The following is a 24493-nucleotide window of genomic DNA, read 5'->3' on the forward strand; positions in this document are numbered from 1 at the left end:
CGCTGGGTGACCGCCCCGATCAGCTGATTAGCCCCATACAATCCCAACAATGGAGAACAATCAATGGGAGGATAAAAGAACACAAACAAAACCTGGAGCCTCATCCTTATCTGCAGCCATTGTGCTACGTACATGTCATGTAGGGGCCCTGAGCGCTAATCATGGGGCCACAGGTGCAACCTGGGAAATAAGGAAGGTGGAGGATAAGCATCCCTTAGGGTCTTCAGTGTAGTGTTAGGCTTTGTACTGCAGGAGGCGCTCTTCTACACAAGGACATTTGCTGTTGCATGGCTCCTAGAGATTGCGGTGTATCACATATGTGGCACCATCATGGAGGGTGGCGGTTGCTGAATCCCCCGACCACATTCACATTGCGTTTGATCCCTACTTCACTGATCCCATCGGGGGTAACTGAGCTCTGTCGTTTCAAAAAGGCCAAAAATGATGTCTGACAGCGCACACAGTGACTCCGTCTGCACCATTGCAGTCCATGGCCCCGTCAGCGAATACGCCCGAATCCCATTTTCCAGGGCCTAAGAGGGAAGCCCCGGCGGACCCTTGACATGGGGATCAAACGCAATGTGAACCCGGCCTTAGACACCAGGGCCCGGGAGTGAGTGAGTAAAGTTATCATTCTGGTGTTGTCAGAGAAAAGACTAATAAAGTTAGAGCTTTTTGTAGGTTTTGTGCTCTCTTATACTCATTTTATTACTGGTCTTTTATGTTTTTCTCCCGGTTTTGCTTTCTCATCATTTCTGCCATTAACATAGTGAGAATCTGCAGAATTCAGGTTGGTTGTCACGTCTGATCCCACGATACAGTTCTCAGTCGGTTTACTGCCTGATCGTTAAAGTTTAGTATTAACCCCCGGGACCATCGTGTAATCTCGTGTGATGTGTCAGGAATCTGCCACCAAGTACGTGATCATCAGGACCTAACAAGCCTCAGACAAGACAGGATCTCATCATGTATCTCTGTATACAGGGAGCTGCCCCTAGTGGTGGCTGCAGACAGGATCTTATCATGTATCTCTGTATACAGGGAGCTCCCCCTAGTGGTGGCTGCAGACAGGATCTTATCATGTATCTCTGTATACAGGGAGCTCCTCCTAGTGGTGGCTGCAGACAGGATCTTATCATGTATCTCTGTATACAGGGAGCTCCCCCTAGTGGTGACTGCAGACAGGATCTTATCATGTATCTCTGTATACAGGGAGCTCCCTCTAGTGGTGGCTGCAGACAGGATCTTATTATGTATCTCTGTGTACAGGGAGCTCCCTCTAGTGGTGGCTGCAGACAGGATCTTATCATGTATCTCTGTGTACAGGGAGCTCCCCCTAGTGGTGGCTGCAGACAGGATCTTAGCATGTATCTCTGTTTACAGGGAGCTCCCCCTAGTGGTGACTGCAGACAGGATCTTATCATGTATCTCTGTATACAGGGAGCTCCCTCTAGTGGTGGCTGCAGACAGGATCTTATGTATCTCTGTGTACAGGGAGCTCCCCCTAGTGGTGGCTGCAGACAGGATCTTATGTATCTCTGTATACAGGGAGCTCCCCCTAGTGATGACTGCAGACAGGATCTTATCATGTATCTCTGTATACAGGGAGCTCCCTCTAGTGGTGGCTGCAGACAGGATCTTATTATGTATCTCTGTGTACAGGGAGCTCCCCCTAGTGGTGGCTGCAGACAGGATCTTATCATGTATCTTTGTATACAGGGAACTCCCCCTAGTGGTGACTGCAGACAGGATCTTATCATGTATCTCTGTATACGGGGAGCTCCCCCTAGTGGTGGCTGCAGACAGGATCTTATCATGTATCTCTGTATACAGGGAGCTCCCCCTAGTGGTGGCTGCAGACAGGATCTTATCATGTATCTCTGTTTACAGGGAGCTCCCCCTAGTGGTGACTGCAGACAGGATCTTATGTATCTCTGTGTACAGGGAGCTCCCCCTAGTGGTGGCTGCAGACAGGATCTTATGTATCTCTGTATACAGGGAGCTCCCCCTAGTGATGACTGCAGACAGGATCTTATCATGTATCTCTGTATACAGGGAGCTCCCTCTAGTGGTGGCTGCAGACAGGATCTTATGTATTTCTGTGTACAGGGAGCTCCCCCTAGTGGTGACTGCAGACAGGATCTTATCATGTATCTCTGTATATGGGGAGCTCCCCATAGAGGTGGCTGCAGACAGGATCTTATCATGTATCTCTGTATACAGGGAGCTCCCCCTATTGGTGACTGCAGACAGGATCTTATCATGTATCTCTGTATATGGGGAGCTCCCCATAGAGGTGGCTGCAGACAGGATCTTATCATGTATCTCTGTATACAGGGAGCTCCCCCTATTGGTGACTGCAGACAGGATCTTATCATGTATCTCTGTATACAGGGAGCTCCCCCTAGTGGTGACTGCAGACAGGATCTTATGTATCTATGTATACAGGGAGCTCCCCCTAGTGGTGACTGCAGATAGGATCTTATATCTCTGTATACGGGGAGCTCCCCCTAGTGGTGGCTGCAGTCAGGATCTTATCACGTATGCCTGTATACAGGGAGCTCCCTCTAGTGGTGACTGCAGATAGGATCTTATATCTCTGTATACGGGGAGCTCCCCCTAGTGGTGGCTGCAGTCAGGATCTTATCACGTATGCCTGTATACAGGGAGCTCCCCTAGTGGTGACTGCAGACAGGATCTTATCATGTATCTCTGTATACAGGGAGCTCCCCCTAGTAGTGACTGCAGACAGGATCTTATCATGTATCTCTGTATACAGGGAGCTCCCCCTAGTGGTGACTGCAGACAGGATCTTATGTATCTATGTATACAGGGAGCTCCCCCTAGTGGTGACTGCAGACAGGATCCTATCATGTATCTCTGTATACAGGGAGCTCCCCCTAGTGGTGACTGCAGACAGGATCTTATGTATCTCTGTATACAGGGAGCTCCCCCTAGTGGTGGCTGCAGACAGGATCTTATCACGTATGCCTGTATACAGGGAGCTCCCTCTAGTGGTGACTGCAGACAGGATCTTATCATGTATGCCTGTATACAGGGAGCTCCTCCTAGTGATGACTGCAGACAGGATCTTATCCTGTATCTCTGCATACAGGGAGCTCCCCCTAGTGGTGTCTGCAGACAAGATCTTATCACGTATGCCTGTATACAGGGAGCTCCCTCTAGTGGTGACTGCAGATAGGATCTTATATCTCTGTATACGGGGAGCTCCCCCTAGTGGTGGCTGCAGTCAGGATCTTATCACGTATGCCTGTATACAGGGAGCTCCCCTAGTGGTGACTGCAGACAGGATCTTATCATGTATCTCTGTATACAGGGAGCTCCCCCTAGTGGTGACTGCAGACAGGATCTTATCATGTATCTCTGTATACAGGGAGCTCCCCCTAGTGGTGACTGCAGACAGGATCTTATGTATCTATGTATACAGGGAGCTCCCCCTAGTGGTGACTGCAGACAGGATCCTATCATGTATCTCTGTATACAGGGAGCTCCCCCTAGTGGTGACTGCAGACAGGATCTTATGTATCTCTGTATACAGGGAGCTCCCCCTAGTGGTGGCTGCAGACAGGATCTTATCACGTATGCCTGTATACAGGGAGCTCCCTCTAGTGACTGCAGACAGGATCTTATCATGTATCTCTGTATACAGGGAGCTCCCTCTAGTGGTGGCTGCAGACAGGATCTTATCACGTATGCCTGTATACAGGGAGCTCCCCTAGTGGTGACTGCAGACAGGATCTTATCATGTATCTCTGTATACAGGGAGCTCCCCCTAGTGGTGACTGCAGACAGGATCTTATCATGTATCTCTGTATACAGGGAGCTCCCTCTAGTGGTGGCTGCAGACAGAATCTTATGTTTCTCTGTATACAGGGAGCTCCCCCTAGTGATGACTGCAGACAGTATCTTATCCTGTATCTCTGCATACAGGGAGCTCCCCCTAGTGGTGTCTGCAGACAAGATCTTATGTATCTCTGTATACAGGGAGCTCCCCCTAGTGGTGACTGCAGACAGGATCTTATCATGTATCTCTGTATACAGGGAGCTCCCCCTAGTGGTGACTGCAGACAGGATCTTATGTATCTATGTATACAGGGAGCTCCCCCTAGTGGTGACTGCAGACAGGATCCTATCATGTATCTCTGTATACAGGGAGCTCCCCCTAGTGGTGGCTGCAGACAGGATCTTATCAAGTATCTCTGTTTACAGGGAGCTCCCCCTAGTGGTGACTGCAGACAGGATCCTATCATGTATCTCTGTATACAGGGAGCTCCCCCTAGTGGTGGCTGCAGACAGGATCTTATCATGTATCTTTGTATACAGGGAACTCCCCCTAGTGGTGACTGCAGACAGGATCTTATCATGTATCTCTGTATACAGGGAGCTCCCCCTAGTGGTGACTGCAGACAGGATCTTATCATGTATCTCTGTATACAGGGAGCTCCCCCTAGTGGTGACTGCAGACAGGATCTTATCATGTATCTCTGTATACAGGGAGCTCCCCCTAGTGGTGACTGCAGACAGGATCTTATCATGTATCTCTGTATACAGGGAGCTCCCCCTAGAGGTGACTGCAGACAGGATCTTATCATGTATCTCTGTATACAGGGAGCTCCCCCTAGTGGTGTCTGCAGACAGAACATTATTATCTATCTCTGTATACAGGGAGCTCTCCCTAGTGGTGGCTGCAGACAGGATCCTATCATGTATCTCTGTATACAGGGAGCTCCCCCTAGTGGTGACTGCAGACAGGATCTTATGTATCTCTGTATACAGGGAGCTCCCCCTAGTGGTGGCTGCAGACAGGATCTTATCACGTATGCCTGTATACAGGGAGCTCCCTCTAGTGGTGACTGCAGACAGGATCTTATCATGTATCTCTGTATACAGGGAGCTCCCCCTAGTGGTGACTGCAGACAGGATCTTATGTATCTCTGTATACAGGGAGCTCCCCCTAGTGGTGGCTGCAGACAGGATCTTATCACGTATGCCTGTATACAGGGAGCTCCCTCTAGTGGTGACTGCAGACAGGATCTTATCATGTATCTCTGAATACAGGGAGCTCCCTCTAGTGGTGGCTGCAGACAGGATCTTATTATGTATCTCTGTGTACAGGGAGCTCCCCCTAGTGGTGGCTGCAGACATGATCTTATCACGTATGCCTGTATACAGGGAGCTCCCCTAGTGGTGACTGCAGACAGGATCTTATCATGTATCTCTGTATACAGGGAGCTCCCCCTAGTGGTGACTGCAGACAGGATCTTATCATGTATCTCTGTATACAGGGAGCTCCCTCTAGTGGTGGCTGCAGACAGAATCTTATCATGTTTCTCTGTATACAGGGAGCTCCCCCTAGTGATGACTGCAGACAGGATCTTATCCTGTATCTCTGCATACAGGGAGCTCCCCCTAGTGGTGTCTGCAGACAAGATCTTATCATGTATCTCTGTATACAGGGAGCTCCCCCTAATAGTGGCTGCAGACAGGATCTTATGCATCTCTGTATTCAGAGAGAAGCCCCTACAGTAGCGTTCCTCAGACTATTGCTGTAAGAGCATTATAAAAGTTGTCAGGTTGGATATAACATTGGGGCGACCTGTCCAGGCGCTCAGGAGTTAATGAGGTCCACTCCAATCAGCTGCTCTCACAGACATTCTTGGACCATAAGGGGCCCATATACAGTCCTTGCACAGGGGCCCCTTTCTGTTGTCGTGGTGTAAGAGATGGAGAGCCGTGGGTTGGGAGCTCTTGGGGTCTCCTCGCTGACCCCTCCTAGTGGCCTCTAATCCTGGACTGATTACGCGTGTCTCTTAGTGATTGTATTCGGCTGTGGGAATCTCTCGGCTTTTTCAGATGCATTTTATATTTGCAGCAGGGAAGCGGGATGAATTCATCCATTATAATGCGCTGTGCCGGAGCGGGGGCTGCGGGGGTCTGTCTGCTCTCATTCATTTTCTGCAGGTTCTGTCAGGAGCAATGAATCCCTTCAGATTCTCCTTCATCTCACACATTGGAATACGCTGGCGCCACCTAGTGGTCAGAGAACCATGTAAAAGGCCATGCCTGACAGACCAGCGTGCAAGACTATGACTCCCAACATGTGCAAACAGGCTATAAGGAGCAAATGCTGCTCACAGCTGATGGTTTGTTATAATTGGATGAATTAGAGAAAACCAGAAACCACTCACCAATCAGGACAGCCATCTGTGTCTGTGGGACTGACGAACACCAGGGCTATTGGCATTGGAAAATAATGCAGGGTACGGCACCATACACCCAGCGACCACCGCCCCTAGGACAGGGTACGGCACCGTACACCCAGCGACCACCGCCCCTAGGACAGGGTACGGCACCGTACACCCAGCGACCACCGCCCCTAGGACAGGGTACGGCACCGTACACCCAGCGACCACCGCCCCTAGGACAGGGTACGGCACCGTACACCCAGCGACCACCGCCCCTAGGACAGGGTACGGCACCGTACACCCAGCGACCACCGCTCCTAGGACAGGGTACGGCACCGTACACCCAGCGACCACCGCCCCTAGGACAGGGTACGGCACCGTACACCCAGCGACCACCGCCCCTAGGACAGGGTACGGCACCGTACACCCAGCGACCACCGCCCCTAGGACAGGGTACGGCACCGTACACCCAGCGACCACCGCCCCTAGGACAGGGTACGGCACCGTACACCCAGCGACCACCGCCCCTAGGACAGGGTACGGCACCGTACACCCAGCGACCACAGCCCCTAGGACAGGGTACGGCACCGTACACCCAGCGACCACCGCCCCTAGGACAGGGTACGGCACCGTACACCCAGCGACCACCGCCCCTAGGACAGGGTACGGCACCGTACACCCAGCGACCACCGCCCCTAGGACAGGGTACGGCACCGTACACCCAGCGACCACCGCCCCTAGGACAGGGTACGGCACCGTACACCCAGCGACCACCGCACCTAGGACAGGGTACGACACCGTACACCCAGCGACCACCGCCCCTAGGACAGGGTACGGCACCGTACACCCAGCGACCACCGCTCCTAGGACAGGGTACGGCACCGTACACCCAGCGACCACCGCACCTAGGACAGGGTACGGCACCGTACACCCAGCGACCACCGCCCCTAGGACAGGGTACGGCACCGTACACCCAGCGACCACCGCCCCTAGGACAGGGTACGGCACCGTACACCCAGCGACCACCGCCCCTAGGACAGGGTACGGCACCGTACACCCAGCGACCACCGCCCCTAGGACAGGGTACGGCACCGTACACCCAGCGACCACCGCCCCTAGGACAGGGTACGGCACCGTACACCCAGCGACCACCGCACCTAGGACGGTACGACACCGTACACCCAGCGACCACCGCTCCTAGGACAGGGGACGGCACCGTACACCCAGCGTCCACCGCTCCTAGGACAGGGTACGACACCGTACACCCAGCGACCACCGGTCCTAGGACAGGGTACGGCACCGTACACCCAGCGACCACCGCTCCTAGGACGGGACGGCACCATACACCCAGCGTCCACCGCTCCTAGGACAGGGTATGGCACCGTACACCCAGGGACCACCGCTCCTAGGACAGGGTACAGCACCATACACCCAGTGACCCACCGCACCCTCTGTCCTTGGCACCGCTCATTGCCGCGTCCCTGGTGTTGCCAAAACCATAGTCACAGGACATCTCCGGGCTCAGGAGGTTACGATGTTGACCAATAAACACTATGACGATAATTAATGGCTCCTTCATTGAGACTGATCAGGAATGAACCAGACGACCCCCCGGATGGCCGCATGATGGGAGTCCTGTAAATGAAGCCGTATGATGCCACTCTCTGATCGGCTCTGTGTTTTTACCCTTTTTCCCCATTTTTAAGATCTCTGGTTGCTGTGAGTAAATGCAAACATTCCTGCTGAAACCCTGCCTGACCTTGTCCTGCTAGCACAGCTGCAGGCCTGTTACAGTGTATCAGAAGAAGTCGGCAGGATTAGGAGGGATGGTCCCATTCACTGTCAGCAGGCAGAGATCCTGGAAATGGTGGAGTCGTGTGGATGAAGGCCGCCTTGTCCTGCGAGTGCACTGTATACCTGCACACTGGGCTGCAGAGCTGGCTAGCAATGGTCCGTCACAGTGTGTCAGTGTCACCTCCACATCAGCTGCATGTGGAGGGAAGGGGTTAAAGAAACCACAACTCTGAAGCGAAACACTCTGAGCATCCGAAATAATCCACTTCTGTGAAACCTTCATTAAAGAAAGCCTCTTACGGACCCCGTAATCCTGAGATTACAGAGCAACGAGGCACCCGAGCCAGCAGTCCTGTGTAACTCATGAGAGCCAGCAGTCCTCCTGTGTGACTCATGAGAGCCAGCAGTCCTGTGTAACTCATGAGAGCCAGCAGTCCTCCTGTGTGACTCATGAGAGCCAGCAGTCCTGTGTAACTCATGAGAGCCAGCAGTCCTCCTGTGTGACTCATGAGAGCCAGCAGTCCTGTGTAACTCATGAGAGCCAGCAGTCCTCCTGTGTGACTCATGAGAGCCAGCAGTCCTCCTGTGTGACTCATGAGAGCCAGCAGTCCTGTGTAACTCATGAGAGCCAGCAGTCCTCCTGTGTGACTCATGAGAGCCAGCAGTCCTGTGTGACTCATGAGAGCCAGCAGTCCTCCTGTGTGACTCATGAGAGCCAGCAGTCCTCCTGTGTGACTTGTATCGTTTAAGATTACGGTACTTGTATGTATTATGTACACCCCTCCTCACATGTAAAGCGTCTTGGAATAAATGGCGCTATAATAATAATAATAATAATAAGTAAACAGTAAGGTTGAAAAGTCATGTGTGCAGTCCTATGTAAACCATTAAGATGGTTAGACGTGTGTGCAGGCCTATGTAAATGTGGGTGTTGTGAGGCAGTGACCCCAGTTACAGCTGGGGGGCGCTGTATGTTCTCCCAGGATACGCACATAGGCATATTGAGGCTATAAGGATGCATTGAAGCCACAGGCGTAGCTGGGATTGCAATGAGGAAGCAGTGACCAATGTCACAGGTCGGGGTCGCTGTATGTTCTCCCCAGGATATGCACGGAGGTGTATGAAGACCATAGGAGTGAATGGCAGTCACAGGCGTAGCTGTGACTGTAATGCAGACTGATAATAAAAGTAAATGTTAATGTGACTGCACACTGTAAGGCAGCAGTAGCACCGTATGCAGTGAAGAGGCAAAGTCCAAATTCACACAATTGCATACAACTTCAGTGCATATTTTCAGTATTCAGTTCACACCAGTTCATAGCACTCCATAGTACACGGCATCCTTTAGATTGCAGGCACTACACACGCCAGTCCTCTGACTAGTTCCCTTGGGTGTTCTGCACTACTTGTATCACAGTCTCTACTCACAGCCGTACACAGTCCAGGATCGCAACCGGTCACCATATCCACCTGTTTTGCAATCGTTACACTCCAGTCCTCTTTTGAGCGCAGGACATCCACCTCCGGGCACAAGACTGTCCACATCTGAGACCAGTTACCGTGAATGACTTGCATCACTGTGTACACTGTCGGTGCCAGGCTTATTGGCTCAGCTCTGCACAGCAACAAGCATCAACTCACTCTGGCCCTGACACACCTGAGACTCACTCAGAACTCCTCAGATCTCACTAAGGCTGGTTTCACATTCGCGCTTTTTAAGCGCACGCACAGCCGGGGGTAGCTCCGCCCCCGAGCCGGCTCTCTGCCCGGCGTGCCCGCCCCTTCCTTGTAGCGCCGCCTCCTAGCGCACAGCGGCGCCTGCGATCGGCGCACCCTATCTTTAGCATAGGGTGCGCAGGCCGTGCGCTAGTTGCGCTTTGACCTGCGCTGCGCACTTTTGACGGTGCGCCGTGCGCGCCAAAATCAAACTTTTCGGATTTTGGCGCGCACAGCGCACCGTCAAAAGTGCGCAGCGCAGGTCAAAGCGCAATTAGCGCACGACCTGCGCACGATCTGCGCACCCTATGCTAAAGATAGGGTGCGCCGATCGCAGGCGCCGCTGTGCGCTAGGAGGCGGCGCTACAAGGAAGGGGCGGGCACGCCGGGCAGAGAGCCGGCTCGGGGGCGGAGCTACCCCCGGCCGTGCGTGCGCTTAAAAAGCGCGAATGTGAAACCAGCCTTACCCTTTCCTGCAGGGATTTTATCACAGAAACCTGTGGCTTCCAGCCACATGGAAAATTTGGGTCCGGAATGGAACAGACTGCAATACTATCATACTGCAATCTGTTTCAAACACAACATTCAGAGCAGGTTTTCCATACCTCTGTCTTGGACACTAACATGTCCAAGACTAAGGCTTCTTTCACACTTCAGCTTTTTTTCCATCAGTCACAATCCATCAAAGTGTGCAAAAAAACAGATCTTGTGCATATTGCAAAAAAACTGATGCACTGGATCCGTTTTTATGACGGATCCTTCGTAGCAGCCTTGCTGAGGGAATTAAAGGAACAGAATGAGAGAGAGAGATTTTTCTTGGTGCCAGAATGGAAAAAGCCATAGGGGTTAAAATAATGGAAGAAAAATTATTCCGGGCATGCTCAGTTGTAAAGACGGAATCCGTCTTTTGACGGACAGCGACGGATCCTGCGCCCATAGGCTTCTATTATAGCCAACGACGGATGGCGCAGGATCCGTCGCTGGCCGACTTTTCAACGTACACAAAAAACGTTCGTCTGTCCGTTCTCTCCTGCCGACAGACAGAGATTTTCTGACTGATCCGTCGGACAATGGATCAAACGTGTGGCCATCCGTCACAATCCGTCACTAATCCAAGTCTATGAGAAAAAAACGGATCCAGCATGAATAAACGCTGGATCTGTTTTTTTTTTTTAAAACTAAGGATTGTGACTGATGGTAAAAAACTGAAGTGTGAAAGAGACCTTAGTGAACATCCCCACAACACCGGAGACATTATCTGTGGGTGACAGCAGGTAGGTGATAGGTGACAGCGGATGACGGGTGGCGAGTGATGGGTGACAGCGGATGACGGGTGGTGAGTGATTGGTGACAGCAGGTGATGGGTGGATTACAGTGGGTGATGAGTGACAGCGGGTGAGCGATGGGTGACGAGCGATCCCTGCTGCGGGTCAGAGAGGTTGTGGAATGGACGCTCATGGAACATGTGACCACCACAGAGAACATTGGGGGCATCTCGGTCCCATGTCTGAGGCGGTGCCTCTAGTCTCGGGACCCCTGTCTCCAAGTCTCATACTTGCAGGACACATGCTTGATGTCAGTGACTGTTCTTCATAGGCTTGTGAGGGTTTGTTACAGTGTATCAGTGTATGGAAGAGCTGAGGGGCAGAAGTCCAGGACAGGACAGATATGTGCTGCACTGACACACTGTGACAAACCCTTAGTTGTGCAGGCAGGACCAGGACAAGAAGTGTGGTGGTGTAAGGGTGTGCTGTGCTGCGGCCGTTAGGTCGCCATGTTTACCTTGTGGTCTTATCACAGCTCTATAAATATGTCCCTGTCTATACGTGGAGCCCCCGTCACACCCTGCAATCATTCACATGGCAGTGCACACCCCTGCATTGTACGCTGTCATTGGCTGCGCTCGCTGGCCCTGACCTGAGGCGGCCTCTAATATCACCTCTCCAGCTGGACAAGCAGATATCCAACCAGGCCCCATCGTCTGAGGCGGCCTCTCATGTCACCTCTGCTGCCGGGCGAGCAGATGTCTGGCCAGGCCCCAGCGTCTGAGGCGGACTATCACGTCACCTCTCCGGCCAGATGAGCAGATATCCTGCCAGGCCCCAGCATCTGAGGTGGCCTCTAATGTCACCTCTCTGGCTGGACGAGCAGATATCCCGCCAGGACCCAGTGTCTGAGGCGGCCTCTCACGTCACCTCTCCGGCCAGAGGAGCGGATATCCCGCCAGGCCCCAGTGTCTGAGGTGGCCTCTTACGTCACCTCTCCGGCCAGAGGACCAGATATCCCACCAGGTCCCAGCGTCTGAGGCGATCTCTCATGTCACCTCTCCGACCGGATGAGCAGATATCTCGCCAGTCCCCAGCGTTTGAGGCGGCCTCTCATGTCACCTCTCCGGCTGGATGAGCAGATATCTCGCCAGTCCCCAGCGTTTGAGGCGGCCTCTCATGTCACCTCTCCGGCCAGAGGAGCGGATATCCCGCCAGGCCCCAGTGTCTGAGGTGGCCTCTTACGTCACCTCTCCGGCCAGAGGAGCAGATATCCCACCAGGTCCCAGCGTCTGAGGCGATCTCTCATGTCACCTCTCCGACCGGATGAGCAGATATCTCGCCAGTCCCCAGCGTTTGAGGCGGCCTCTCATGTCACCTCTCCGGCTGGATGAGCAGATATCTCGCCAGGCCCCAGTATCTGAAGCGGCCTCTCACGTCCTTTCCGGCCAGATGAGCAGATATCCCGCCAGGCCCCAGCATCTGAGGCGATCTCTCACGTCACCTCGCCGGACGGACGGGCAGATATCCTGTCAGGCCCCAGTGTCTGAGGTGGCCTCTCACGTCACCTCTTCGGCTGGACGAGCAGATATCCCACCAGGCCCAAGTCTGAGGCGGCCTCTTATGTCACCTCTCCGGCTGGACGAGCAGATATTGTGCCAGGCCCCAGTGTCTGAGGTGGCCTCTCACGTCATCTCTCCGGATGGACAAGTAGATATCTTGCCAGGCCCCAGCCTCTGAGGCGGCCTCTCACGTCACCTCTCCGGCCAGAGGAGGAGATATCCCGCCAGGTCCCAGCGTCTGAGGCGATCTCTCATGTCACCTCTCCGACCGGATGAGCAGATATCTCGCCAGTCCCCAGCGTTTGAGGCGGCCTCTCATGTCACCTCTCCAGCTGGATGAGCAAATATTTCGCCAGGCCCCAGTGTTTGAGGTGGCCTCTCACGTCCTCTCCAGCCAGAGGAGCAGATATCTCGCCAGGCCCCAGCGTCTGAGGCAATCTCTCACGTCACCTCGCCGGACGGACGAGCAGATATCCTGCCAGGCCCCAGCGTCTGAGGTGGCCTCTCACGTCACCTCTCGGCTGGACGTGCAGATATCCCGCCAGGCCCCAGTGTCTGAGGCGGCCTCTCACGTCACCTCTCCGTCTGGACGAGCAGATATCCCGCTAGGCCCCAGTGTCTGAGGCGGCCTCTCACGTCACCTCTCCGGCTGGAAGAGCAGATATCCCGCCAGGCCCCAGAGTCTGAGGCGGCCTCTCACGGCACCTCTCCGGCTGGACGAGCAGATATCCCGCCAGGCCCCAGAGTCTGAGGCGGCCTCTCACGGCATCTCTCCGGCTGGACGAGCAGATATCCCGCCAGGCCCCAGCCTCTGAGGCGGCCTCTCACGTCACCTCTCCGGCTGGACGAGCAGATATCCCGCCAGGCCCCAGTCTCTGAGGCGGTGTCATGCCGCGCTCACCTGGAGGCGGGGCTTCGGTCTCGACGTCACTCCCTCCGGTACGGCGGTCCCTCCGGGGCCTCCGTCGGGTGCGCACGCGCAGCTCTCGTCCTCGGGGCTCCTCCTCTATGTCACGTTTGCGCTTGCGCGCTCCTGTCAGTGCTGTCTCCGGGTCAGTCTCCTCTATGGTAAGGGAGGACCTGACCCGGAAGCTGTAGTGGTCATGTGCTTTCTGGCTAGGATCTGACCCGGAACCTGTCATGGTCATGTGCTATATCAGGCTATCCTCCCCTATGGGAGGTGCCTGATTATTGTTGTGCTTCCTGGCTGGGTCTGCTTAGTCCCAGTCGGGCCGTGCGCTGTTCTCAGGTCCTCTGCTCTGTCTGGTATTCTATTGTGCTCCTAGCACTTGCTCTGAACTTTCACGTTGCTTCATGCTCTGTAGTGCCTCTTGGCACACTCTAGTATCCTGTCCTCTGTCCCTTGCTCTGTCGTACCTCCTGGTACTCTCTGTCCCTGTGCTCTGTAACACCTCCTGGCACGACTGCTGCTCCATTCAGTACTCTGTCGTGCTCCTGGCACGCGTCCTGCTTTGTTTACCTACGGAAGTATTACTCGCTATACGCCATATGTGCTCACGGCTACCTGTCTCGCACTATCTGTAGTTTGCGCACTTCCGTGTACACTCTTTGTGTTCCTGGTACCCAGTTCCCATACACTCTTCTGTGCCTCCTGTGAGCCTCCCCTCTTGGTACCGGCTGTCGCGGTTCTGACCTCTGCGGTCCTGCCCCCAACAATACCTGTATAGGGGTCGGTCATCACCTGGCGTGCTCGGACCAGGGGCTCCAGATCCGCGACCCAGAGGGTCCACTCTTGGACCTTGTCTGCTCCTGAACGTCACAGTATAATCAGGCCATGGACCCCGCTGGTACTACAGCTTCCGTCCAAAAGGAGCTGGCGTTTCTCCGGGAAAACCAAACTAGAATTATGTTATTTCTTAAATCCATGGAGTCCTGTTTATCTGCCTTACAGTCCTCTGAGCCTGGGAATGCTGCCCAGTTGTCCAGTCTCCAGCAGGCACTTGCGCAGCAACGCGACATCCAGGCCCAGATCCTCAACTATGTCGTCGGTAGATAATCGGCTCCTATCTATACAATCCGTTTCTGCCCAGGCCATGGTTCCTCTCTCGCTACCGCGCTTATGTAAGCTACCTCGGTATGGTGGTGACCCTGTGTTGTGTCGCGGATTTTTGAATCAGTGTCGTTTGCATTTTGAGTTTTTGCCGCAGCATTACCCCACCGATCTTGCTAAAATAGCATTTATAGTTTCTCACTTAGAGGGGAAGGCCCTTGCATGGGTTAATCCCCTTTGGGAGTGGGACGACCCACTCGTCTCTCAGCTTTCCATCTTTTTGGACACCTTCCGTAAGGTGTTCGACAAGCCGGGTCGCCTCGCTTCCACCACCGAGTCACTCTTTAATCTCCGTCAAGGTACCCTAACAGTTGGACAATACGCAATATGTTTTCGTACCTTGTCCTCCGAACTTGGTTGGAATAATGATGCCCTCGTAGGGGCCTTTTGGCGTGGTCTGTCCAGCCGGAGCAAAGACGAACTGGCAGGCCGAGATACTCCTACCATTTTAGAGGACCTCATCTCTCTCACGACACACATTGATTTGCGCTACCAGGAGCGCACCCGCGAGTCAGCCAGAGAGAGAGGGGCCTCCCGCCTCTTCTCCACGTGCAGTTCTTCCCATCAGTTTCTCGAGTTATCTGCAGTAGATCCTGTACCTGAGCCTATGCAGGTGGATCGGCTCCAGATAGCTCAACGGCGTCGTGTGAAGAGGCAGGCACAAGGGCTCTGTTTCTATTGTGGGGATGCCTCCCACTTCCTTCGCTCATGTCCCAAGAGGCCGGGGAAGTTTCTCCGCCTGGGACTGGTAAGCGACCTCTCCTCTGGTGTATGTGATTCCTCTTTACCCCTTACCGTGCCTGTGTCCCTGAATTTTGGCTCCGAGAGTTGCACTGTGAAGGCTATTGTGGACTCTGGTGCAGTGGGTAACTTTATTAGTTTCGAGGCAGTTATGAAGTTTCGGATTCCTGTCAAATCCCTGGAGACTCCTAGGTCGGTAGTTCCGGTCAACGGTAAGCCCTTGCAGGACACCGTTAACCAGGTCACTGAGGAAGTAGAGTTGCAGATTGGCACATGTCATCAGGAGCGAATCTCCTTCCACGTATTGCCGACTTCGCCTCATACCCTTCTTCTTGGTCTTCCTTGGTTACGAACTCACGGGCCGACCCTGGACTGGCAATCCGGAGATATACTCCGTTGGGGACCGTCCTGTCAAAAGAGTTGCCTGCTGTCCATTCATCCGAAGAACCCTGCTTGCTCGTCTTCGGCGGTTACAGGTCACCATCCGTTAACCGGTCTGTGACGTGTGACATTGTCGAGGAGGGGGCTGAGAGTCAGTCTCCACATCTGTCAAGCAACCAGCCTATGACGTGTGACATTGTCGAGGAGGGGGCTGAGAGTCAGTCTCCACATCTATCAAGCAGCCAGCCTATGACGTGTGACATTGTCGAGGAGGGGGCTGAGAGTCAGTCTCCACATCTATCAAGCAAACAGCCTATGACGTGTGACATTGTCGAGGAGGGGGCTGAGAGTCAGTCTCCACATCTGTCAAGCAACCGGCCTATGACGTGTGACAATGTCGAGGAATCATAGAATCATAGAATCGTAGAGTTGGAAGGGACCTCCTGGGCCGTCTGGTCCAACCCCCTGCTCAAAGCAGGATTCGCTAAATCATCCCAGTCAGATGTCTGTCCAGCCTCTGTTTGAAGACTTCCATTGAAGGAGAACTCACCACTTCTCGTGGCAGCCTGTTCCACTCATTGATCACTCTAACTGTCAAAAAGTTTTTTCTAATATCTAATCTGTGTCTCCTCCCATTCAGTTTCATCCCATTGCTTCTAGTCTTTCCTTGTGCAAATGAGAATAAAGTTGATCCTTCTACAATGTGACAGCCCTTTAGATATTTGTAGACAGCTATTAAGTCTCCTCTCAGTCTTCTCTTTTGCAAACTAAACATTCCCAAATCCTGCAACCTTTCCTCATAAGACAGGGTTTGCAGACCTGTCACCATTCTGGTCGCTCTTTTCTGAACTTGCTCCAGTTTGTTGATGTCTTTTTTAAAATGTGGTGCCCAAAACTGGACACAATATTCCACATGAGGTCTGACCAAAGAGGAGTAGAGGGAAATAATGACTTCACGTGATCTAGACTGTATGCTTCTGTTAATACATCCTAGAATTGCATTTGCCTTTTTTGCTGCTGCATCACACTGTTGACTCATATTCAGTCTGTGATCTATTAGTATACCCAAGTCTTTTTCACATGTGCTGTCACTTAGCCCTATTCCTCCCATTCTGTATATGCTTTTTTCATTTTTATTGCTCAGATGTAGTACTTTGCATTTCTCCCTGTTAAAAACCATTCTGTTAGTTGCTGCCCACTTCTCCAGTTTATTTATATCTTTTTGAATCCTCTCACTCTCTTCTCTAGTATTAGCTATCCCTCCTAACTTTGTGTCATCAGCAAATTTAATCAGTTTACCCTCAATTCCTTCATCTAAATCGTTGATAAAGATGTTGAACAATACAGGGCCCAGGACAGAGCCCTGTGGTACCCCACTTGAGACATTCTTCCAACTGGATGTGCAGCCATTTACGACCACTCTTTGGGTCCGATCACTAAGCCCGTTATGAATACACCTAACAGTTGCCTTGTCCATTCCATACTTAGTCATTTTTTCAATAAGGATTGTATGAGAGACTTTGTCAAATGCTTTGCTGAAGTCAAGATATACTATATCTACAGCATTTCCTTGATCCACCCAATCAGTGATTCCGTCATAGAAGGAAATTAAGTTAGTCTGACATGACTTATTAGTTACAAACCCATGCTGACTCTGTTTAATCACTTCATTCTTATCCAGGTACTGACATACATGTTGTTTAATATTTTGTTCAAAGATCTTTCCTGGTATAGAAGTCAGACTCACCGGCCTATAGTTGCCTGGGTCCACCTTCTTCCCCTTTTTGAAGATAGGAACAACATTTGCTCTTCTCCAGTCTTCTGGCACTTCTCCTGTTCTCCAAGAATTTTCAAAGATTATGGAGAGGGGTTCAAAAATTTCTTCTGCTATCTCCTTCAGTACTCTGGGGTGTAATTCATCTGGACCTGGAGACTTGAATTCATTTAGGTTAGCTAAGTGTTTCCTCACTATCTTTCTGTTTATAGATATCCTGGATTCTTCTATTCCCTTAATAGGACAGTGAAGAACAGTTGATGTTACATTTCCTTTCTGAGAGAAAACAGATGCAAAATAGGAATTTAAAAGTTCAGCCTTCTCAACATCCTGTCTTACCATTTCATCATTTTCATCCTGTAAAAATCCTATAGCATCTTTGACTTTTCTTTTACTTTTGACATATCCCCAAAATCCTTTATTATTGCTTTTGACATCTCTTGCAAGCCTCAATTCATTTTCAGCTTTAGTAATCTGATTTGTGCCCTGCAGGTTCTGCAGACAGCATTATATTCTTCTTTAGATATGCCTCCCTCTTTCCATTTTATAAACATTTTTTTCTTCCTTTTTAGCATGTGCTTAAGTTCTGTGTTCATCCATCCTGGTTTCCTTAAATGCTTCCTATTCTTCCCTCTTTTCGGAATTGTTAACAACTGTGCTTTGAGAATTTAATTTTTCAAGATTTCCCATCCTTCCTGGACATTTTTGTCTTTAAGGATATCCAGCCATTGGATCCCTCCAATTCTCTTTCTGAATCCCTTAAAATCTGCCTTTCTGAAATCTAACCGTGACGTCTGAGTCTTCACGGGTCTTCCGCCTCTAGTTATCCAAAATTCTAAAATATCATGGTCGCTACCTCCTAGGGTCCCAGCCACTTTTACCTCCTCAACCATTTCCTCAGTCTCCACATCTGTCAAGCAACCAGCCTATGATGTGTGACGTTGTCGAGGAGGGGGCTGAGAGTCAGTCTCCACATCTGTCAAGCAACCGGCCTATGACGTGTGACATTGTCAAGGAGGGGGCTGAGAGTCAGTCTCCACATCTGACTAGCAACCGGTCTATGACATGGGACGTTGTCGAGAAGGGGGATGAGAGTCAGTCTCCACATCTGTCAAGTAACCGGTCCAAGGTAATTACCGTGACTTCCGTCAAGTTGACATCCCAGCGCCCGGGGGACACCTTCGTGTCTAAAGGTAACCGTAAAGGTGTGTTATCCTGGGGACATTCTTCTCCGGTTGCCGGCCATGTTGGTATCACGAAGACACTCTCCCGTTTATCCCACTACTACTGGTGGCCGTCTATTGCTCAGGATGTCAAAGACTTTGTGGCTGCTTGTCCGCTCTGTGCCAAGAAGGAAGTTCCCAAGCAACCATCCTCCGACAGCTCGCCTCTTAAGGCTGAATTAACTTCCAGTAATCGCACCACCGCTTTGGCCTGCAAGCAGGTCAGTGTGTCTCTGCCGGTTCGTCTTGTCTTGGGCGCACCTGCCTCTGACTCTCCGTCCGTGGAGTTCTCCAGGGTATGGCAGGAGACCAAATTTTCTCGTTGTGAGACTCTGGATCTGATTAGTCCTCATGCAGTTAGGAAGTGTCTGGATCTCGCTCCTAGTGTCAAGGTGCTATTTTCCAGTTCTATAGCGCGGGGGCATAAAGGAGGGGGTACTGTAATGCCGCGCTCACCTGGAGGTGGGGCTTCGGTCCCGTCACTCCCTCCAGTACGGCGGTCCCTCCGGGGCCTCCGTCGGGTGTGTACGCGCAGCTCTCGTCCTCGGGGCTCCTCCTCCATGTCACGTTTGTGCTTGCGCGCTCCTGTCAGTGCTGTCTCCAGGTCAGTCTCCTCTATGGTAAGGGAGGACCTGACCCGGAAGCTGTAGTGGTCATGTGCTTTCTGGCTAGGATCTGACCCGGAACCTGTCATGGTCATGTGCTATATCAGGCTATCCTCCCCTATGGGAGGTGCCTGATTATTGTTGTGCTTCCTGGCTGGGTCTGCTTAGTCCCAGTTGGGCCGTGCGCTGTTCTCAGGTCCTCTGCTCTGTCTGGTATTCTATTGTGCTCCTAGCATTTGCTCTGAACTTTCACGTTGCTTCATGCTCTGTAGTGCCTCTTGGCACACTCTAGTATCCTGTCCTCTGTCCCTTGCTCTGTCGTACCTCCTGGTACTCTCTGTCCCTGTGCTCTGTAACACCTCCTGGCACGACTGCTGCTCCATTCAGTACTCTGTCGTGCTCCTGGCACGCATCCTGCTTTGTTTACCAACGGAGGTATTACTCGCTATATGCCATACGTGCTCACGGCTACCTGTCTCGCACTATCTGTAGTTTGTGCACTTCCGTGTACACTCTTTGTGTTCCTGGTACCCAGTTCCCATACACCCATCCGTGCCTCCTGTGAGCCTCCCCTCTTGGTACCGGCTGTCGCGGTTCTGGCCTCTGCGGTCCTGCCCCTAACGATCCCTGTATAGGGGTCGGTCATCACCTAGCGTGCTCGGCCCAGGGACTCCAGATCCGCGACCCAGAGGGTCCACTCTCGGACGTTGTCTGCTCCTGAACGTCACAGGCGGCCTCTCACGTCACCTCTCCGGCTGGACGAGCAGATACCCTGCCAGGCCCCAGCGTCTGAGGCGGCTGATATATAGGAGGGTGGACCAAATACGTGGACTAGGACAAATGTAAATAGTTAGAGCACTACTGTATAATACGTGTCATGTATATATGTATGCTAACTGTACACAAAGTTAAGTAGGAAAGCTGCAGTTAGGGCTGTGGCCACTAGGGGGAGACATAACACCAGGGAAGGTCTGGGAACAGTCTGGAAGGTGGGAGGAGCAAGTAGGGGATTTCCAGACTGAGGGGATAAAAGGGGAGGTTCCCAGACCTAGAGAGATCTAAGAGGGGGGTGGCCCCTGGAAGACAGCGGAAGGAAAGGAGAGCCTGGGGTACCAAATGTTTGGATAGCTGGGCACTGGAGGGAAATAGGTGTTGCAGCGGGTGGACGGGCCGAGTAGGTGATCGCTGTGTCCGTGGGCCTAAGGCAGGTACAGTGAAACAGGCTGAAACGACGTCCCACCGATAAAGCGGAGGAGGGAAGGAGGAAATGTGTAACAGGTACCCAGGCAGGTGTATGGAGGCTGTCCAAAAGGTTGCTGTTCTCTAAAGAAGAATAAATGGAATTGTTTGAAGTATTCCTGGCATTGGCCTCCAGTCTGTTGTACTACGGGGAAAGAAGCGGCGGATGGCATCGGGAGTACGGAGTGTGCTGTAGGGACCACCCCCCGGTCGGCACACGTACTGCACATGTGCAGAGGAACCGGAGAGTATCATCGATAAATATCCTACGGCCACACATTGTCTGACGAAGGCACAAGGGGCGAGTGAAACTCCGAGCATTACTGGAGGACAGAGTGATGTCCATATAAATATGGTGGCAACCAGCGGGATCATTGTGGCAGCCGTGAGCTGAGCCCCACAGTCCAGGCCCGCAAAGACGTAAACAAAATCAATCTTGTACCAGGGCCGCCAAGTATCAGCCATGTGTAATCCAGTCCCTAATGTGGCAGCCGAAGGGTCTACAGCGCCATAGCTATCTCATGTGTCACAGACGAACCAGAGACCGAGGGGCAGATGTGTGTCCCCCAGCGGAGTCTGTGAAGAGGACACCAAGCTGCCAGCACCTGACCAGAGGAAAGACGGAGCCTGCAATCTCTTGGCAGTCGTCTGCTAGTTGTGCTGTATGCGGGAGAACTACAAGTCCAAGCAGAGACCTCCTGACCAGACAGCAGCTAGCCATTTTGTACACGTCCAAGTAATGGATGTAAGAACTGTCGTGTCACGATGGCAACTCTAGGCCATATAATGGAGGAAGTGACAAAAGCAGAGCTGTGAGTGGTGGTAGATGCCCATCGTCCTCCATTATCAGCCAAATACTATGATGATGTGTCCAAACTGTAAAGCGCTGTGGAATATGTAGGCGCTATATAAAAATAAAGATTATTATTAAATACTACATAATCACATCGCAGAGAAGATGGAGGCTGGGGTCACTGAGAGAAGATGGCCACCTGGTGGCACTGAAAGAAGATGGAGGCCGGGGTCACTGAGAGAAGATGGAGGCCGGGGTGACTGAGAGAGCGTGATAGCCTGGTGTCACAGAGAGAAGATGGCCACCTGGTGTCACTGAAAGAAGATGGAGGCTGGGGTCACTGAGAGAAGATGGCCACCTGGTGGCACTGAAAGAAGATGGAGGCCGGGGTCACTGAGAGAAGATGGAGGCCGGGGTCACTGAGAGAAGATGGAGGCCGGGGTGACTGAGAGAGCGTGATAGCCTGGTGTCACTGAGAGAAGATGGCCACCTGGTGTCACTGAAAGAAGATGGAGGCTGGGGTCACTGAGAGAAGATGGCCACCTGGTGTCACTGAAAGAAGATGGAGGCCGGGGTCACTGAGAGAAGATGGCCACCTCGTGTCACTGAAAAAAGATGGAGGCCGGGGTCACTGAGAGAAGATGGAGGCCGGGGTCACTGAGAGAAGATGGCCACCTGGTGTCACTGAGAGAAGATGGAGGCTGGGGTCACTGAGAGAAGATGGCCACCTGGTGTCACTGAAAGAAGATGGAGGCCGGGGTCACTGAGAGAAGATGGAGGCCGGGGTCACTGAGAGAAGATGGAGGCCGGGGTGACTGAGAGAGCGTGATAGCCTGGTGTCACTGAGAGAAGATGGCCACCTGGTGTCACTGAAAGAAGATGGAGGCTGGGGTCACTGAGAGAAGATGGCCACCTGGTGTCACTGAAAGAAGATGGAGGCCAGGGTCACTGAGAGAAGATGGCCACCTCGTGTCAATGAAAGAAGATGGAGGCCGGGGTCACTGAGAGATGGAGGCCGGGGTCACTGAGAGAAGATGGCCACCTGGTGTCACTGAGAGAAGATGGAGGCCGGGGTCACTGAGAAGATAGAGGCCGGGGTCACTGAGAGAGGGTGATCGCCTGGTGTCACTGAGAGAAGATGGAGGCCGGGGTCACTGAGACTGAGAAAGGGTGATCGCCTGGTGTCACTGAGAGATGGCCAACTGGTGTCACTGAGAGAAGATGGAGGGCGGGGTTACTGAGAGAGGGTGATCGCCTGGTGTCACTGAGAGAAGATGGAGGCCGGGGTCACTTAGAGAAGATGGAGGGCGGGGTCACTGAGAGAAGTTGGAGGCCGGGGTCACTGAGAGAGGGTGATCGCCTGCTGTCACTGAGATGGCCAACTGGTGTCACTGAGAGAAGATGGAGGGCGAGGTCACTGAGAGAGGGTGATCGTCTGGTGTCACTGAGAGAAGATGGCCACTTGGTGTCACTGAGAGAAGATGGAGGCCGGGGTCAGTGAGAGAGGGTGATCGCCTGGTGTCACTGAGAGAAGATGGCCACCTGGTGTCACTGAGAGAAGATGGAGGCCGGGGTCACTGAGAGAGGGTGATCGCCTGGTGTCACTGAGAGAAGATGGCAGCCAGGTTACTGAAAGAAGATGGAGGCTGGGGTCACTGAGAGAAGATGGAGGCCGGGGTCACTGAGAGAAGATGGAGGCCGGGGTCACTGAGAGAAGATGGAGGCCGGGGTCAGTGAGAGAGGGTGATCGCCTGGTGCCACTGAGAGAAGATGGCCACTTGGTGTCATTGAGAGAAGATGGAGGCCGGGGTCACTGAGAGAGGGTGATCGCCTGGTGTCACTGAGAGAAGATGGCAGCCAGGTTACTGAAAGAAGATGGAGGCTGGGGTCACTGAGAGAAGATGGAGGCCGGGGTCACTGAGAGAAGATGGAGGCCGGGGTCAGTGAGAGAGGGTGATCGCCTGGTGTCACTGAGAGAGGGTGGCCACTTGGTGTCACTGAGAGAAGATGGAGGCCGGGGTCACTGAGAGAGGGTGATCGCCTGGTGTCACTGAGAGAAGATGGCCACCAGGTTACTGAAAGAAGATGGAGGCTGGGGTCACTGAGAGAAGATGGAGGCCGGGGTCACTGAGAGTAGATGGAGGCTGGGGTCACTGAGAGAAGATGGAGGCCGGGGTCAGTGAGAGAGGGTGATCGCCTGGTGTCACTGAGAGAAGATGGCCACTTGGTGTCACTGAGAGAAGATGGAGGCCGGGGTCACTGAGAGAGGGTGATCGCCTGGTGTCACTGAGAGAAGATGGCCGCCAGGTTACTGAGAGAAGATGGAGGCTGGGGTCACTGAGAGAAGATGGAGGCCGGGGTCACTGAGAGAAGATGGAGGCCGGGGTCACTGAGAGAAGATGGAGGCTGGGGTCACTGAGAGAAGATGGAGGCCGGGGTCAGTGAGAGAGGGTGATCGCCTGGTGTCACTGAGAGAAGATGGCCACTTGGTGTCATTGAGAGAAGATGAAGGCCAGGGTCACTGAGAGAGGGTGATCGCCTGGTGTCACTGAGAGAAGATGGCCGCCAGGTTACTGAAAGAAGATGGAGGCTGGGGTCACTGAGAGAAGATGGAGGCCGGGGTCACTGAGAGAAGATGGAGGCCGGGGTCACTGAGAGAAGATGGAGGCCGGGGTCACTGAGAGAAGATGGAGGCCGGGGTCACTGAGAGAAGATGGAGGCTGGGGTCACTGAGAGAAGATGGAGGCCGAGGTCAGTGAGAGAGGGTGATCGCCTTGGTGTCACTGAGAGAAGATGGCCACTTGGTGTCACTGAGAGAAGATGGAGGCCGGGGTCACTGAGAGAAGATGGAGGCTGGGGTCACTGAGAGAAGATGGAGGCCGGGGTCACTGAGAGAGGGTGATCACCTGGTGTCACTGAGAGAAGATGGCCGCCAGGTTACTGAAAGAAGATGGAGGCCAGGGTCACTGAGAGAAGATGAAGGCCGGGGTCACTGAGAGAAGATGGAGGCCGGGGTCACTGAGAGAAGATGGAGGCCGGGGTCACTGAGAGAAGATGGAGGCCGGGGTCACTGAGAGAAGATGGAGGCCGGGGTCACTGAGAGAAGATGGAGGCTGGGGTCAC

At 53.0% G+C, this 24493-nt stretch overlaps 1 protein-coding gene across 4 annotated transcripts in view; it reads right to left on the reverse strand.

Annotated features, from left to right (window-relative positions):
- SLC38A3 (solute carrier family 38 member 3) overlaps window positions 1-9666 on the reverse strand; it is an 80502-nt gene extending 70836 nt beyond the window's left edge. For 2 of the 4 annotated variants that reach the window (XM_073562562.1, XM_073562559.1), the window contains exon 1: window positions 9471-9666. The gene's annotated coding sequence lies outside the window, so the exon portion shown is untranslated. Of the gene's footprint in view, window positions 1-9428 lie in introns of all 4 variants that reach the window. The other 2 variants (XM_073562560.1, XM_073562564.1) reach the window with 2 other exon arrangements.
- Between the last annotated feature and the right edge of the window lie 14827 nt (window positions 9667-24493).

The sequence above is a fragment of the Dendrobates tinctorius genome, unplaced genomic scaffold (genome assembly GCF_039654945.1).
Source record: "Dendrobates tinctorius isolate UK_male_01 unplaced genomic scaffold, ASM3965494v1 ptg000357l, whole genome shotgun sequence".
NCBI lineage: Eukaryota > Metazoa > Chordata > Amphibia > Anura > Dendrobatidae > Dendrobates > Dendrobates tinctorius.